Below are 14,555 nucleotides of genomic sequence, written 5' to 3'. Positions count from 1 at the left end.
GAATACTTGTGTTTTGATGCAGAAGACTGTGGGTTCTACTCCCACCATATGTAGATGGACTGCTGATACTGTATTGTACTTTAAGGGGTGGGGTGCTACAGTCCTGAGTATGTCCTCCTTTGGATAGAATGCCTAGTAAATATGAACCCATTATGAGTTTCCCATCCATTCCCTATTGCAATATTACCAACTTATGTTTTTAATGTAACATAGGCAATTTATTTTTTCAAGGGCAGGTGACTTTTACTTCTGCAGAGATTGTGCATATTGACTAATAATGGTGGATTGTAATGACAGAAGCGTGGCCTTTTATTGTTGAAATGTTTTGAACTTGCAGTTTTGTTATTGTTGGTTTATATTTATGTTTTGTTCCATTGTTTACTGGAAAAATGTTCAAAACTATAAATTTAAAACACGCTCTAACAAGTGGTGCTGTATTGTACAAGGAATATAATTTAATGCAATCAGGAAAGTGAATCAAAGAGCTCTTGCATGTTTGTGTGGTCCTAAAAATGCGTGCAAGGGTCCTATGATTTGAAAACACCCCAACGGAAAACTTTATCCACCACTGGCCAGATGCATTTTTCTTTGAATGTGGGTTTCAGTAATGCAACTTTCAAGGGCAGAGAAGTTTTAATGCAAAGTCTGTTTTCATTGTGAGACTATACTGCTTTGTCTGTCAGTGTTTGTGCTATAAAATTTGAAATAAAAGTTTTAAATTAAATAGAAATATGTGTAATCATTGTAGAAGTAAAGCAGGAAACAGTATGCACACTGAAAGGTTTGAACAGTGCTTATGGTAACTGAGGAGAAATAGCTAAGTAAAAGGACACAGGAATGGCTGCTGGGGGACCCATGTATGCAGGGGGGTGATCCATCTCTGACCATTGGTGGCCTTCAAATGAAACACAAGTCATATCTTCCATAAAAGTAACTGAAATGATATGCAAAACCAGGTGGTCAATCCAACCTCAGTTTTAGGTTGAAAACCCTATTAAGCACTCAATAACAACAAATGATTACAACAGGATCATGATCAATGAAAACTGTCATAAATGTGGTGTTAAACAGCAGTATTAATAATACTAAACTAGCTAGTAGTGCAATATATGACAGCAAAGGTAGTCCACTTTAGTTATAAGACCCATAGCTACTGCAGAAGCAATAGAATAAGTAGAAAAACGACTTACACGTTGCTGTTGTATCTCTCAGTTGAATCTTTTAGGCTGCATAAGGTACAATAGCCCTATCATAACCTAGTATGAGCCTCCTTGTGGGAATGAATCCCTATTGGACGAAGTATGTTAATTTGGCATAAGGTCAGAATGGAGTAAATGGAATACTTTGATTGCCCGGGATGCTAGTCTTTGCACAGCTGAATGCTGTATTCAGTACAACACTTGGGGTAGCAGCATCTGCTAAGATTGTATTAATTTTACCCTGTGAATACCTTCCATCACCTGCAGCATACAGCATTATCATCCTGATTCAGTGACACTAGCTGTTCTCTGATAACTCAACAGTGAGAAGTAACACCTCAAACAGGAGTAAGACTAGGCATACTTTAGTTTAGTTTCCATGAGTGCAAATCCAATGTGTGTAACCTCTTTCTTATTAAACTTTCTTCTACTCCCTTCATTCCATCACAACTAAGTGCAGTCTTAGTGTGTACGAATGCAATGCATGCCAACATTCAGTATTGGGAGATACTTTTTTTTACCTATTTTATTAATGGCAGGTTTTCAACATTTATTTATTTATTTTTATTTATTTTACATTTGTTTACCGGGAAAGTCCGACTGGATATATGACCATTTTCAGCAGAGGCCCTGTAAGAAAAGCTCCAGAAAGCAGAGTACAAGTTCATTAGGAACAACAGAAACATTTAGAGATAAGTATAATATGCAGTTTTCAGTAGGGTTGCAAACTTAGATAAAACATAGTAGATAACATCAAAATAGTGCGCTTCAGTTTCAGGCAATAATACATGCAGTTATGGGCTAAGTTCTATCAAGCATTCATACACTTATTAAGAGTATATGATCGAAATGCTTAGGGAAAGTTTGCAGGAACAGCGGGTGGTGATTAGTCAGGGTTTAAGCAGGGACATTGCCAATGCTGTTGGAAGTGTAGTTTGAGGCTTTTTTTGAACTGGGTTAAGGAGGATTGGTGAGTAAGTTCAGCAGGTAGCATATTCCAAGTTTTGCCTACTGAGTTGGCGAATAGAGGGTCCCCAGCCACATTTATGCTCTTAGTTGTTTGTACCAGCAGTTTGTCAGCAGAGCGTAGTGACCTCAGGTTGCTGTATGGTTTGATGATCTTATTTAGTGCTAGTGCTTTTTCGGGTTAATATAGTATTTTGTGGGTTATTACAAGTTGGTTGTATCGGAGAAGACTGGGCCACTCCAGCCATCCTAGTTGAGTTAGGTTGATTCAATGGTGGGTCCTAGAGGTAGCACCTGTAGCAAATCTAGCAATAAGGTTGTAACAACTAGCAAGTTTGGGAAGGGTGGCTTGGTTCAGGTTAGTGAAGAGGGGGGAGGCATAGAGAGGGTAGAAAGTAGGTGGGACTGAGCGATAGTGATACTTGCAAAAGGAGTGAGGAAGGCTTTGATTCTGTATAGGGAGCCCAGTTTTTTGTTGACAGATTTGATGGTTTTATTGACATGGATATCATATTTTAGGGTATCGACTATGACGCCCAGGAGTTTTGTGCGAGTATCTGGGGATATAACTGTGCCACTGTTGAAACTTATAGTAAAGAATGATGAGGAGGATTTGCAGGTGGGAGAAAAAGCTGATGGTTTGCGAACCATTTTTCTACATCACTGAAAGTATTCTGGGTTAGGGTCATAAGCTCAGTTGAGGAGGAGGTGGTACATATAAAAGTAGAGTCGTCCACGTATTGGATGCAGGTGGCTTTGGGAGTGATGGTGGATAGGTCATTGATAAAGACTGAGAAGAGTAGTGGTTCCAGTATAGAGCCTTGGGGGACTCCTAGAGTAATGAGTAGATGTGTGGATAGGGTATTCTGCCATAAAACTGCTTGTTGTCTATCAGACAGGTAAGATTGGAACCATTTAATAGAGCTACTATTCAGTGACAGTTTCTTCAGGGTATGGAGAAACAGTTGGTGATTGACCATATCAAAGGCCTTAGAGAGATCTAGGAAGAGAGCAGAGGTAAGTTTGTTATTGTTTTGGTTGATGTTGCTAGAGTTGGAGAAGGCTAGGAGGGCTGATGTGGTGCTGTGGTGTGGCCTAAAACCATGCTAAGAGCTGGCCAGTAGTTTGTTTTGGGTGAGATAGTGCACTAATTGGTTGTGGACGCACGTTTTCATAATTTTGGCCAATGGTGATAGTATGGCTATTGGTCGGAAGTTTGAGAGGTCTAAAGAATTCTCTCCTTTATGTAGGGGAATGACATAGGAATCCTTCCAGAGAGAGGGGATAGTGGCTTCAGTCAAGGTGTGGTTTATTATTATCGAGACAGGGTATGCAATGGCATCTGCCCCTTTTAGTAAATATTCTGATGGGAGGAGATCAGCTGCCAGGGTAGTGGGCTTTAGTTTGTTGATCAGAGATCGGATGGTGGATGTAGATACAGGTGGTAAGGTGAAAGGGAGTGGGGTGGTGGTTGTGCAGGAGTTTTGAAAGGAGCTGGTGGGGGGTAGTTGGCTAGCTAGTGATTGGATGGTTTTGGTAAAAAAAATTGTTAATGATGTTAGCAGTTTCCTCTGGAGTCTTAAGGTCACAAGTTGAGAGGGTGCGGGTGGAGGTTTGGCCAGGGTGGAGCAGTTTGCTTATGCCTGGCCAAAATTTTTGAGGTTTGTTCTGGTGTTTTTGCTGAAGGTGTTGATAAAAGTTTTTTTTGTCTAACAGTGTGACTTTCTTGGTATCATTCCTTAGTTGTTGGAATTTAATATGGTCAACTGGGTCTTTGGAGGTGCGCCATTTGTCCCATGCTTTATTTCTTGCTATGATTTTGGTTTTGGTTACTTTAGAGAGCCAGGGACGATCTTAGTTTTGGCTCTGAGGGTGCGGATAGGAGCGTAGGAATCTAGAATGGAGAGGAATTTAGAATTAAAGTAGGCTACAGCATCATCTAGTGGAAGTTCTTTAAGTATGGCCCAATTGCATGCTCTGAGTTCATTCTGAAAGTCATTGGAGTTAAAGTTCTTGTTGTTTCTGAAAGATTTATATAGGTTCATACTAGGCTATCTGCCCTAGGGCATTTATAAGCCTAGCCAGAGTGTGTTTGGCTTTCGCCACCCATTTTAAATTAATTTTACTATGCCCTTTTTCGAGGTTAGTATACTGTGCCTCTGTCTAACAGTGACACAGAAGTGATACCAGGGGTAAACCTACGATCTCCCATCCACTCATCAAGATTCCTCTTGAAGAGAGTCAATGAGGGACTCTGCCTAACCTGGATTGGGATTTTATTCCAGAGTGAAGGGAACCTCTGGGTTATGAATCTGTCCCTCCAGCATGTCCTATTTATTTCAGTGCTGAGGTTCAAGTCTCTCGAGCGTGTAGCTCGATGGGATATGGATTTTCTGAGGTGCAGCATGTCCATTAATTCCGGGTTGGACATGGCTTTATACGTCAAGCACAGATCGCCACTGAGCAGGCGGTATGCCACTGAGTAGATCTGGAGTTTCTTTAACCGGGCAGCATATGGCATCTGTTTGAGCCCTTTAATCCTCTTGGTGAGGTACTTTTGGGGTCTTTCCAGTTGCTGCAGGTGTCTGGTAAGGTACATCCCAAAAGGGGCATTGTACTCAATTATGGGCCTGATGAGGGATGAGTAAAGAGGCACAATGACCTCCCCTGATCTAGATGTGAATCCCTTCATGATTAGGTGGGCTATATAAAATGTTTTTCTAACCACTTTGGCCACGTGGTTGTCAAATGAGAGAATGCTATCAACTTGGGTCCCCAGGTCCCTAATTACTTCTTCTGTACTTAATGGATTACTACCTATGTGGTAATTTGTGGGCACTTTGTTTTTGCCAAAGGGGATGACTATACACTTTTTGGCGTTTAGCTTGAGGCCATGGCTCTGGCACCAGTTGTCTGTTTCTATGAGGCCCTTTTGGAGGATGCTTGTGTCGGCTGGAGAGTCGATTATGGCGCCCAGTTTGCAGTCATCTGCGAACTTGGTCAGCCACAGTCCTTCCGTGTTGGCCTGTACCTCCGAAAAATATATATACCGAACAAGAGAGGTCCCAGGAGTGAGCCTTGTGGGACGCCACCTGTAACTGGTTTGGAGTCTGACATGGCTCCAGCAATTCTAACCATGTGGGTTCTGTCCTTGAGCCAGTTTGCAACCCATCTAGTGACATAGGGGTTTATATTTAAGCTGGTGAGCTTATCTATAATGCCCGAGTGGGGTATTGTATCGAAGGCTTTTGCGAGGTCCATGTAGGCTGTGTGGACCACCTTCCCCTCGTCAATGGCCTTGGTGACTGTTTCAAAGAAATTGACCAGATTTAAGAGGCAGGATCTGCCCTTAACAAAGCCAAACTGGCTAGGATCCAGTGTCTGTAGGTCCCCAATATCTTTATTATGAGGTCCATGATGATCCTTTCCATAGCTTTGCAGACCGAGATAGTCAGGCTTATGGGGCGATAGTTTCCAGGATCCGTTGAGGCACCACCTTTATGGAGAGGGACCACTGTTGCTGTACGCCACTCTTTGGGTACATATCCTGTAGTAAGGCTGAGATTGAACAGTAGTTTTATGTTTGGGTTTAGTTCTTCTTGGAGTTCATGTAGGACGCAGCCCGGGACACCATCTGGTCCCACTGATGCTGTGTTTTTTGCTTTGGAGAGGGCGGCTCTTACCTAAGCATCTGAGATGTCAGGGGGGGCAGCACTCTGCTGGTGTAGATATTTGCCCTTTTGGTGGGGAGGGGGGAGGAGAAGTTTGCGCTGAACCTGTCAGCTAGGATGTTGGCAATGTCTGTGGGTTGGTGTATTTTTTGTCATTTTGGACTAATTCTGAGCATATCTGGGAATTCCCACCCAGGTTCCTAACATAACTAAAAAAAGCCTTCTGATTATCCTTAGTGTCCTGTGCAATTTTTCTCTCGAAGCTGGCCTTAGACGATTTTATGAGTGCCCGTAGTTTTTTGCCAATACTGATCAGAGATGCCTTCCCTTTTTGGGATTTTGCTCTGTCATGTAGTAGCTTCCTCCTTCTATTGTATAGTTTGTTTATGGCTGGGATCCACCAGACAGGATGTCTGCCTTTGGAGGATTGGGTCTTGGTTTTATTTGGGATTGCATGATCCATGCATTCCTGAAGGTGTTCATAGTATGTGTTTATAAAGGATTCTGCGGTCTGGGCCGCATTTTCCACAGGCCCGGGGGCTTTGAAGGATTCCACCTCGGTTTTGAGGAGTGTGAAATTTGCTTTAGAGAAGTTTTTCACTGTAGTTTTTTGGGCAGGGGGTGGGGTCGGGATGTGAATATCCAGTGAGATTAGTTTATGGTCTGATGTTACCAGTGAGGGATACACTTCTGGTCTGGAGCATAGAGTCCCCATGTTGATGATGATCAGGTCCAGTATGTTTTCCCCTCTTGTGGGAGTGGTAACAAGTTGTTCCATAGCATCTGAGTTTATAAATTCTAGGAACCTTTGGGCTAGGGTGTCGGAGCTAGAGTAATGCTCCCAGTCTATGTTTGGGTAGTTGAGGTCGCCCAATATAATGGTGTTTGGAGAGACCTTCATATTTTCCAGTGTTCTCAGGAAGGCCGAGTGGGGTTCCTGGGTTTGGGAGGGTGGTCTGTAGCAGGCTATAAACTGGAAGGTTGTTTTACCCACTGTTAGTTGCACATGGATAGTCTCTGATGCTTCGTGCTGTGCCACCAACCTGGAGATGTGGGTATCTTTGACGAATATTGATACTCCCCCTCCTTTTGTGGTTCGGTCCAAGTTTTGGGGTTGAAAAGCATGGTACGAGGTATAACCTGGTAGTGCTGGGGTGCTCTCGGGAGCCTTGAACCAGGTTTCTGTTACTGCACAGATATCGATGTTCTCCATGCTAAGGAGAGTTTCGAATGCGTGCATCTTGAAGTTTAGACTTCTGGCATTGAGTAGCATTACTCTTAGTTTCTTATCCCTTGTGATACCTATGGAGTTGGGTTTGTCTTTTGAGCCTTGCCTAAAAAAGGCACTATGGGGGTAGCAAGAGCCTTTGCCAATATCCGAAAGCCCGGGGTGACAGGTGCAAGCCATCCCTAGCGAAGCATCGTGGCTTGTCGAGCATGTCATCCCAGGCTGACAGGCATTGGATCCCCTTTGAATGACACCAATACTTAAGCCAATTGTTGAAATTGATCATCTTGTCTTCATATTGTGGCAGCATTCTTGGTGAGGGTAAGATGCTACTCAAGGTCAGGGTCATACCGGCCTGGGCTACATTTTCAGAGAGCTCCTCTATGTCTCTTTTCATGTAGTCCAGGGAGGTACGTCTCAGGTCATTCACACCAGCATGGACAATGACTGAGTCATATTTGTACATGCCTTGGAGTGACCTGAGTGCTTGTGTTATGTGGCGGATCCTAGCGCCCAACAGGCAGCTCACCATGACCTTCTCTTTGGTCAGCCTGGTGAGCGGGACGTCAGTGTGCCTGACGATAGAGTCACCTATTACAAGTGTATCAGGTGTGTTGTTTAGCCTTAAGGGCTGTGACTGTTTGGCACACTGGCTTTGTGAGCTATGTGTTGCACGTGTTTTGTTTTGGGGTAGTGGCTGCTTGGGTGTCTGCTTTGGAGGTCTCTGCTGCTTAGGCAGATTTTTATTTAGAGCCTCCGAGTATGTTTTTGTGTTTTTATGTGTTTGGTTTGCTGTTGTGGTAGGTCTATGTGAGACTGGAATTGTAGTGAGTGTGGTTTCCTTCTCCTCCTGACTGGTTACACCAGTACTGAGTTGAGAGAGCTTAGCCTCCAGTTTGGCTATATGGTTGCATCTCTCACATGTGTTGGAATTTGTTGGGAGGAGGAGAGGGTTGTCTGTGTACATGAGACAGTTGCAACATTGCCTCAAGATTCCCAGATTCACCAGCTGGACCAGAGAGGAGATTGACAACTGACCTTTGGACATGCTAGAATAGTATTGGGAATTCCTTTATAATTGAAAAAAGGGCCAATGGGGAACAAGGTACTCAAAGGGAGTTTGTGAGGGTGTAGTGCTTTTAATTTTTTAGTGCTGACTTATATAATTGCTTTAGTGAGCAAGTGCCAGGTAACTTAAATGCAATGTGTTACATGTAACTTAAATGCAAAAATGACAAACAGTAACCTTCTTTCAAGTGAAACAAGGAAATAAGTACAGTAAGCAATGCAGATATCACTAGGGATCCACAGAAGCACTGAAAAGCCACATTTTAGGTGGAATTAGCATTTCAGGGAAATAACAAGCAAACAAACAACAAGCATACAAACAAAGCTAGATTCAGCAGGCCTGGATCTAGTCTATGTTACAGCAAACAAGGTGTACCATTTTCAGTAAGAAACAGTTCAAATATGCAGGCCCTATAAGCCTTTATATATAGAACTTGGTGGTGATTATCTACTTTATGCTTAATGATGTAAGTGAGTAGGTGGTCACTTATATCATCTGGGAGGGTACCCATGTTATACAGGTCTGGGTGATTGTTGATAAGAATCCAGTCCAGGATACTGCCTTTGTAGTTGGATTTATTTATTCTGGTGGGTGAGGATATAAGCTGGGTACAACCATGAAGGTATAAATACAAAAACTGCTACCTCCAAACTGGAAAAACAGGAATACTCCTCAAAACAACACATAAAGCACTGCTGTAGCTGCCAAGTTTTTCTTTATTAACACACTCTGGTACCTCGGCCCTACCGGCCTTCAATGGAATGAATACATATAAATCAGGCAGCTTTTTATAGTCCATCACCACACTCAATTCCACCAATAAATTCATTAATCAATTAGAAAACATTAATTAACGTTGCTTGACAGAGATGTGTCCCCCACACAATATACACACACTTCATCATTAACAAAATAGCAAATGTGAACTATAAACCAGTTTAATTCATAAAAAATATATACATCTTACACAGTGCATTACCAAAATTCCTATAATAAATTTATTTATTGAATAATTTCATCAATATATTTATTTATATTAAATACTGGTAAAGACATACACAATTCATAAAAAAATATATAAATTGCAACCTCCCTAAGCCCTATTATACTAAATAATAACTTGAAAATTTTCTTTTGTAAACATGTTTGTGTTAATAGATATGCTGTACTACTTCTCCTTAATACATTATTTCATTAATCTATATGTGAAATATTGTGCAATGAAATCCTAGTCATATCATAAATATAAAATAAATACTAAATACCCCACTCTATTTCTAGATTTAAACCTTTCGGGAACAAAGTGCCAAACTAACTATTAATTTAGATTCCAGCTGAACTAATTTCCTTTTAAATTCATTGTCCCCCCCCCCAAATTTTGTTCATAATATAGCTTTGCCAGTACACTAAAGAAAAAACTATCTATGTGACCTCCATGTGTACTGCAAAAGTGCTGTGCCACTGGACTATCCAGTCTCTTATTTCTAACATCCCCTAGCTGTTCTAGAATTCTGAGTTTACCCTTTCTCTTTGTCTGTCCCACATACCATTTACATGGTATGCATCCACATCCAATGATGTAGACCACACCACATGAATTACAATTAAACTCATTTTTTACAAAGAATTTCTTCCCATTGATAGTCCATCCATCCACATTTTTTTATTTTTCCACACACTTAGCAACCCCCACATGGAAATACACCCTTCCTTTCTACTACCTCAGTTTTATTTCTCGTCCTCAATAGTTCTCTCAAATTATTAAACCTCCCATATGAAAAAACTACCTTCTCATGGAACAAATTGCCTACTACTTCATCACCACAAATGATGGGCCAAAGATCATTAACTAACTTTCTAAGTGCCCCAGACAAAGGGGAACATTTACTAACAAAAAACAGGGGTTCAGCCTTCAATTCATGCAAATTATTATAATCAATAACTTTCCTGCTGTGAACTGACTTTCCATTTGATCTCTTGAATCCCCTTTTATTTCCCAATTTTTCTAGGGCCTCATTAATACATTCCATGTTGTAACCACGTTTTAACAACCTATCCTTGACCAATGCAAACTCCCTCTCTACATCCTTTACATCAGAGGTATTAATTTGTATTCTTCTGAATTCCCCATATGGTAATGACTTGATCAAATGATCAGGATGTGCTCTACTTGCTTCCAGAAAACTGTCCGCTACAGTTTCCTTATGGAAAGGTTTGTACTGCAACAAGCCATTACCATCAACATAAAATTCAACATCCAGGAATTGCATACATTTTCTATTTACTCTATAGGTAAATTGTAAACCATATGTATTATGGCCTAACAAATCCATAAACTGATCAAATTCACCAATATCTCCACTACATACAAAAATCAAATCATCAATAAATCTTTTAAACATAACAACATTGTTTTTTAAAAAAATCAGTTCATTAAATAAACATATTTTCAAAATATGACATAAATATGATTGCATATGAAGGGGCAAAGGCAGCCCCCACTGGAGTCCCTTCCAACTGTAAATAAAAATTTCCCTCAAAAACAAAATAATTATGCATCAAAGCAAACTCTAAAAGTTGACAAATGTATGTAGTTTTGGGTCCTTCTCCCAACATTCTCATAATTGCTTCAAGACCCATTCTGATATTGATATTGGTATATAATGAGTTTACATCCACACAGGCAAAGTACAGGTGAGGGTTCCATTGGATTTTCTTAACTTCTTCCAACACATGAGCCGTATTTTTGATGTAGGATTGTATCCTTGGGAGATATGGTTTTAACTGGGAATCTAGAAAGATCCCAACACTTTGTAGAAACGAACCCACCACCGAGACAATGGGTCTACCAGGGGGGTTTTCTAGACACTTATGAATTTTTGGAATAACAAAAAACATAGCATCTTTGGGACATTTCGCATGCAACTTTTTAACATCTCCACCAGAAAAAAATCCCAGTCTCTCTCCCCTTTCCAAAAGTCCTAACAAGGAACTATTAAATTCCTTTACTGGATTGCAACTCAATTTTCGATACACCCTAACATCTGTTAGCAAATCCAAGGCCATGTTGCTGTAATCCTTTTTATTCAAAATTACCCAATTCCCTCCCTTATCTGCCTGTGTGAATGCAAACTGATCAGTCACAGCTCAAAGTTGTTTCAGAGCTAACCATTGAGCTTTATCCAAATTCCCTGATTTTGACCCAGACATACATCTGTTGTATGCAAATTCCACATGTTTACATAATACACGTTCAAAAACATTAATAACATGAGTGCTTCTTGGGGGCATAAAAGGACTAACATATGACACTTTGGGTACTGTAAATTTACTATACCCATTTTAAAAAAAACCTTCATTTATTTTACTTTCATCCTCTGAATCTTCACTTTCCTCATCCCAAAAAACAAAAGGGTTTTCACGCACTGAAATATCTAACAAAAATTATCCTTAGTTTCAATATTTACATCAGTTGATACACACACATCACTTTCTAAACAAACATTTTGTCTTTTACCAAAAACACCCTCAGATTTAGCTTCCTACAGAAAATTTTGATCTCATTTATTATATTCACCAGTGAAGGAAAAAATGTAGTCACATATTTCGTGCCTTTGACCAAAACACTTTCCATTGCTTTAGTTAAAACTAAATCCGATAAATTAACAATTTCCAAGTTATTACTTCTTACTTGATTCACATTTTCTAACATTACATCTAAATCAAAATGCTTAAACATAGAGCCAACAGGTTGGCTAAAATTAAAGTTCATCTTCCGCTGTGAAGTGTAGGTGCCATGGTACTCGGGGAGATCCAACTCTATTAAATATTTAAAACATACCTCTGGCTGTCTCTCACGACAGTTTAGTTCTTTCTACCCTTTCCCTGGAACCTTCTTCCCTTGCTCTTCTCTCTGGTCTTGCATTGAGCCGCTCTCCGCCATGGATAAAACCTCCTCTGAAGCCCTTCTCACATCCTCAAAGGATACACTTTTCCGCCCATTAGATACGAACTCCACAGATGACGTGGACGTCTCACGGGACGAGGGCCCCAAACGTGATCTTCCTCTTTTAAAGCCTCCTGGCTTGAAACACCCCCTAGGCTGTTTGCGTTGCCATGAGAAGATGATACCACTACTGTAGTCCGTGACATCATGTGCTAGTTTACGTTTCTTCCTAGCAACAACCTCGATCTCTATCTTGGCAATGCCTGGCTTGATTTCAAGCAATTTGTTTGAAAAGCTGGATTCGGAGGTGTCATTAATTAAAGTCTCTTGTAAATCCATTATGTTGTTCCGTATTTTGCTATGAGCATGAGTATTTCTCTTGATAAGGATTTTTAACCAACTTAAAGTACATGCAAGAGAAACGAACTTCCATTCCTCCAAGAGGTCCGTTTCATCCTCTGTAAATTCATAAGCTGGAAGCCTGTCAACTCTCAATCCCCTGGGCGTGATATTCATATCAACATATTTTTGTAACAGTTTTATATCATAATACAATGTTACCTCCTTTTTTAACAAATTTTCCAGCTGCTCATACCTCTCATCTGTTCGGTGGTCCCTCCCCATAGACCAAGGATCATTTTCCAACAATTTATTGTCTCTCTCCTTCCACATCTCTGTGCATCTGAACTTATTCTCTTCAACTTGTGTTCTGAAAACACCTGGAACATGCAGACGCTCCCTCCAATGACATGGTATAAATACAAAAACTGCTACCTCCAAACTGGAAAAACAGGAATACTCCTCAAAAATAAAACACATAGAGCACTGCTGTAGCTGCCAAGTTTTTCTTTATTAACACATTCTGGTACCTCGGCCCCACCGGCCTTCAATGGAATTAATACATATAAATCAGGCAGTTTTTTATAGTCCATCACCACACTCAATTCCACCAATAAATTCATTAATCAATTAGAAAACATGAATTAACTTTGCTTGAATACACTTTGTTATAAAACAGAGATGTGCCCCCCACACAATATACACTCATACTTCATCATTAACAAAATAGTAAAAGTGAACTATTAACCAGTGTAATTCATAAAAAATATATACATCTTACACAGTGCATTACCAAAATTCCTATAATAAATTTATTTATTGAATAATTTCATCAATTTATTTATTTATATTAAATACTGGTAAAGACATACACAATTCATAAAAAATTATATAAATTGCAACCTCCTTAAGCCCTATTATACTAAATAATAACTTTAATTTTTTATTTTTTATAACCATGAAGGTTTATATGGGTGGTGGGAGATTCAGAGGAACAACTGTTCCAGTCAATATTAACATCTCCTAACATCATAGTTTCATGGGGGTATGTGTTGGAACACCATTGGAGGAAGTATTGTAGATTATTTGCATTATTGCCTGGGGGATATAAATGCAGGCAATGAATATAGATTTACTTTTGTTAAGCTGTAGTTTGCTAAATAAGGCTTCTGCATTATTGAACAAGGGGGATTGTTGTGGGGCTAATGTGAAATCTATTGTGTTTTTAAACAGAACTGTTACTCCTCCACCTTTTCTGGTGTTACGGTCTACTCTAAGTATGTTGTACCCTGGTGGGATAACCTCATCATTTTAGTTCCTGGTTTTAGCCAGGTTTCTGTAAGACATAGCACATCAGGTGAGTAGGTAGCTAGAAGGGCATGAAGATTATGGACCTTGTTGTCAATACTCCTGATGTTTAGGTGACAGGTCAGGAGAGAGTTAGGGGACCTTGAATTTGACCATATGCTGAAGGTGGTAGTGGGCTGGGAGCTTGTGGGAAGGGTGGGTCCAGGGTTAGGGTGGATGTCCCCATCCCTCATCAGAGTAAATTGTACAGTGATTATTAGTTTCAGTGCTTTACTTATTATTTTATGATAGTATCTAGTTTTGGGGGAGATGGACCATGGTCTAGTTAGTTGGTGGTTGTTAAAATGGAGAGGATAGGTTTGTAGTGAGCTAGGGGGTTGGTATGATTCACTCAAGGTGGAAGCAGAGATGGTATGAGATAGGGGGTGGTGAAAGCCAAGATAGAGCTGGTTTTCATAGATGGTGAGGAGATATAGCCCAGGCAATATAACTGAGAGGAACATAATTGGTCTCATCTTGATAGTAGTGGTACTTAGTAAGGAATGTGTGTGGAGAATTAAGAGGGTTGTTGACAGGAAGGGGTGGTGTATGGGGGGGGGTGGAGTATGGAGGTGTGAGTTATCTGTGATAGGTTGTAAGAGAGGGAGTGGTTTATTGGGCTTAAATTTAGCACTAGTCGGGGCAGGTGGAATTTGGGGGCAGGGTGAGGTGCAAAGCGAGGGCGAGCGGAGCAGGGCTATACCAAGCTACAAGGATTTCCAGTTTCTGAGTATGCAGGGCTATACCAAGCTACAAGGATTTCCAAGGTCTGTAAGAATGCAGGCTTAAA

Source organism: Protopterus annectens, chromosome 1.part0, assembly GCF_019279795.1.
Source record: "Protopterus annectens isolate FY-2018-M chromosome 1.part0, PAN1.0, whole genome shotgun sequence".
In the NCBI taxonomy this organism is placed as follows: Eukaryota; Metazoa; Chordata; order Ceratodontiformes; family Protopteridae; genus Protopterus; species Protopterus annectens.
The sequence above is the reverse complement of the archived record's forward strand: the minus strand, read 5'-3'. Positions refer to the sequence as shown.